The sequence below is a fragment of the Engraulis encrasicolus genome, chromosome 9 (assembly GCF_034702125.1).
Source record: "Engraulis encrasicolus isolate BLACKSEA-1 chromosome 9, IST_EnEncr_1.0, whole genome shotgun sequence".
Classification (NCBI taxonomy): domain Eukaryota; kingdom Metazoa; phylum Chordata; class Actinopteri; order Clupeiformes; family Engraulidae; genus Engraulis; species Engraulis encrasicolus.
The window spans coordinates 19,593,281-19,598,280 of NC_085865.1; positions in this window are offsets into that span (position 1 = coordinate 19,593,281).

A 5,000-nucleotide genomic window follows, 5' to 3' on the forward strand; every position below is an offset into this window, starting at 1 on the left:
GGGACGGTGAGAGCATGCAAGGGGGGGCCGCAGCAGGTTAGCAGGAAAAATATAGCAAAATAAAATGAATAAATTAATAAATTGAAGAACTTAAGTAGCCAAAATAAACCAAAAATAAGCTAGACAATCCCAGTGGAATCACTTTCTTCTTTACAATGTTATTATGTAGGCCTATTATGCTTTCTTTTCTACCTTGGTTTTCGAATGCACCAACTTCGAGTTGTGAAACTGGGTGCACAGAAACAACTGTGTGGCACGACCCATGTAAGGGGGGCCTTGGTTGCAATGTACTGGTATATGGGGGGCCTTGCCATGGTAAAGTTTGGGAACCCCTGGAGTAGAGTAGAGTAGGGTGGAGTGGAGTGGAGTGGAGAGAAGTAGAGTAGAGTAGAGTAGAGTAGAGTAGAGTAGAGAATAGAGAAACATGTATTCATCTTGGAGGAAAAAGTGTCTAGCATACATAAATACACGATAACACAAGACATTACACAAAATAATGCACATGAAACAATGACACAATGAAAACAAAGAAACACAAAAACTTGGTACACAATCAGTGGCTCCTTGTGTTGCTGGGTTACTATACTATAATCCACCTTTTTGGATGTACGCCCCGCAGGACGAGATAAACAGGGTGTGGGTGATTTTTAGCAGCTGTTTGTTTATGACTCCAGAGGGCCCGAGTGTGTTCCTCAGCGTCTTCTTAAGGCTTGGACTGTGGCCATGTGAGCTGGATAATGATCAGGCGAAAACTTTGTTTTCAGTTCTTTTTTAGGTTCCCCATGTCTCACTGACTGCACTTGAAGCCTCTCGTCTCGCCCACTGCTTTTGCAGGAAGTTTGCTGCATTTCTCTATTTGCACCTTGGAGATGTTGCCTCGGCGATGGGAATGGTAATGTTCTCTCGACAGACAACAGGGGCTAGGCTGCATAAAGGGTGTGTGTGTGTGTGTGTGTGTGTGTGTGTGTGTGTGTGTGTGTGTGTGTGTGTGTGTGTGTGTGTGTGTGTGTGTGTGTGTGTGTGTGTGTGTGTGTGTGTGTGTGTGTGTGTGTGTGTGTGTCCGTGCGTGCGCGTGTGTGTGTATGTGTGTGTATGTGTGTGTGTGTGTCCTCAATGCCCCCTCAAGCCAAAGAAGCCTGACAGTTAGGCAGCCAGAAAATACTTAATGTCTGAAAACGATACAGGATCTGTAGACAGATACCCAGCTAAATACGCACTCCTTATGCCTTCAGAGATGCACTCATTGGGATGGGTTGACTTGCAAAAGTGAACCAGTAGCCTTGCCATGGCCCTGATCTCCGGTGCTGCATGATTCCAGTTTTAGATTCACCCTAACCTGAACCCCACTCATGTCAATTCAGGGGTGCATTTCTGGAAAGCATGGCAGTATAGCATAGTTACGCTTTCCAGAAATGCACCCCAGCAGCCTACTTCTAATCCATCCTGGGCACAATTTATCAGCAAATGGATCTCTGCTTTCTTCACATCTCTTTTGAAGATCCCACAATGCTCGGGAGAGTCATCTGCATCCATGTGTCTTAAATTGACTCACAAGCCGACGACTGTGGTTTAGATTAGGTTAACTTTTGTGTTCAATGATCAGCCTTGCACACACACACATGACACATTCACGCACACACACACAAGCACACAAGCATGCAGGCACACACACACACACACACACACGCTGACACACACACACACTGACACACACACACACACACACACACACACACACACACACACACACACACACACACACACACACACACACACACACACACACACACACACACACACACACACACACACACACACACACACACACACACACAATTCTATAGCAGACCAGAGACTGGCGACACCAGTGTGTCTTTGACACATCTGTGTATCATCCAAGGCAGGGGGTGTCAAACCCAAACTCACTGGGGGCCAAAATCAAAATCTGGAACAAAGTCGTGGGCCAAACTCCTTAAAAAAAAGGACAAGAATTGTGCAAACACACTCTTAATATTCTCATCTTTACTCATATCCAAATTTTGCAAACAGATTCCCATCATAGTTCAAACGTGCCTGCACATATTCTGTTGCATAGGAGTGTGAGCTGTTTCACTGGCCTGGCCTGGGCTCACTCATATTCCTGTGACGCACCAAATGTCTTGCTCAAGTCTTATTACGCTATATTAATGGTGAGTGTGGGCCAACTGTAATAAACATTTGAAATGATCTTTGAAATTATCTCAAATAAAATGACTCCACGGACCATATTTGGACCCCAGGCCTGAATTTGACATCACTGATCTAAGACCTGTATTGTGTTGCAGAGAGATGCCATATGTTCTTCAGCTGCTCCTGAACGCCACAAGGCATAGCGCGCCTTTCAAACAAACTCTTACATTTATTAACCTTTGCTTAACACTACAGAGACTTTCATTTCCAGCACGGGATCTGCAAAATATGAGTGTATTTTGTCTGTCTCATTATACTTTGAGCACAAAGTAAGCAGTGTGATGTGATAAACACCTGCATTAAATGTGCAAATGTGTTTCAAGTTGTCAGCTGATGCTGTTTACTGTCTGCTGGCCTAAATGCTTTAACAGCCAATAATGTCTGGGGAAATGCGAAAATGCCGTCAGTGGGCTTTAACTTTTCTTCACTCGTGCAGTATTATCATTCCGTTGGCGCCTGTTATATCAACAGCCGGAGTATCAGCCTCATTTTACATTTACACTGACTGCCCTCAGGTATAACGGACTGGATGCTTAAGGCTAGAGTGTGCTCGAGTGTTTGTGGCAATAGGGTATTGATGTTTTGAGCATAGTGGGGTATAGCTGCCAAATAGCGCTCCCCGCTCATTGTGATCCCTAAGGAGAGGGTTGATTTCCTGGAATTGTTTATGGGTCAAGCCAGTGCAAGAACAAATCCATACACAGTTTGAGTTTGGACATCTGGTCCAAGGAGGTGTAAGGAGTAGTCTAATAGGTCATAAACAGATATGGGAACTTGGTTTACAGAAATACTAAGTAGGTTCTTGTGTTTTAGGATGTTACCAAAGTTGTTTTAATGACGTCAAGTCAAAAAAGAAAGAGGCACTTCTATGTGTGTGTGTGTGTGTGTGTGTGTGTGTGAGAGAGAGAGAGAGAGAGAGAGAGAGAGAGAGAGAGAGAGAGAGAGAGAGAGAGAGAGAGAGAGAGAGAGAGAGAGACCTTTGCATGCTGCTCAGAGGCACCATCGCTGGTTAGTTTTCACTTAGCGGCAGATGTGCTGAATGTGGTCTGGCACATTTCGTACATCTCCAAAAAAACCCTCAGAGCCCCCAAGTTCATCTGCATTTCCCTCTCTCTCACTCATGGTGGATATTACAAGACAGATTGGAACACCATGTTCAGGGTCCTAAGGAACGGCTCTATCTCTGGGCTCAGACTCAGACGTTAGGCGTTGCTAGGGAACCAAGCATCAACACCAGCAGCATCCTTGACTTCTGATGCCTCCCATGGGTCAATCTCTGGGCCCTTTTTATGACTCAGGCTTCTTACGCTGCCGCATTGGACAAAAACATTAAAGGCAATAAAATGCCTCATCACAGCCATAGTCAGGACACCCAAGTGTACTCAGCCCTAGCCATCTAATGAGCGTATTCCCCTTGTATCTCTTTAGCAAAGCATTAGCCACATCTACTGCATCAGGCATCAAGCCTTCCTTAGTTTGGCTGAATAAGGAGAAAATGGAGGCTTATTTGGAGGGGAATTAGGCAAGCTTTGAATGTTACGTTTCTCCATAGACAGATTTAAAGCGCGGGACACTTAAAAACCTTTGAGTCTTAATGGTCTGCAGTTTCACCTTTAATGGAGATAGCATTCTGCTTGTAAAGCAGCTCAAAATATAACTGCCGTTACATCAGACCACAAAATGAAGAAGAATATATTAATTTCAGTATAACTATAATGCCAATGCTCATGATGATGTACACTGTGTGTCAAGTAGTAGCTTACTAATGTACGGTGCTAAGCTTAGGCTATGCTTTACCCAACCATACCCAGGACTGTTGTATTAGATCTAATTAAATTCATGATAAGTGAAAGCGTGAAACTATAGTTCCTTTTAAAAGTAGAGTGCATTGCTTTGCATTGCATGGCAATAAGGAATAACAACAAGACAGAAATGTATTGCTTCACATTGCACCGCCATGATACATTTGGCCATCTCTCAAGAGTTCAGTTTTGGGTAATCACTAGGCTATAGTTGAATTCCATAAACTGCACCCAACATCGGCCGCTGACAGTTTAGGCCAGACCCGGGACAAAGTCACCTGAAAGCCCCCCCTCCCCCATCCCATACAAAGTAATGGGGGCCTATTTCTGTGCTCGGGATGGACAACACCTTTGTCCCCCTCTATCAGCTTCTCCTGTATGCACCGGCATGGTGAATAAATGGGATTACTTGGATAACACTGTGAAACTATCCTAAAGTACATCCTGCTATAATGTGCCACTATTTGTTTTGAAATCTTAATCATAACAAGAGTCGAGTTCGTCTAATGGCTTGTCATTAGCCCCGGCGTATATAGATCGCCGTGGGTCATTTGCATCCTCCCTAGCGGCGGAATTTATCATATACGCCACCACAACACCACCAGACTTATGAGGCGATTCGATTCATTTAGACCCCCTCAGCACATCTTGATGCAGACTGGATAGGCACCTTGGACCCTTTTAATTAGGGGAAGTGTAATTTAACACTTAATCTATCCCCTAATGTTTGGCATCCATTACAGTCGCCCGTGCTGCTACAAGCCTTGGAGCTCAGAGAGCTGTTTGCTGCACAGCCAAGACAGAAAGCAAGGAAAAGGTGGGCTACACACCACACAAAGTGCTGGCTCTCTCAACAACACTTTGTGGGTTAAACTATTGTATCAGCAGTATATGCAGTATGAAGAGATTGATTGCGTGTCCAGTTTGCTCTTATTTTCATACATTTCTCATACAGTTTCAGCATAGCAT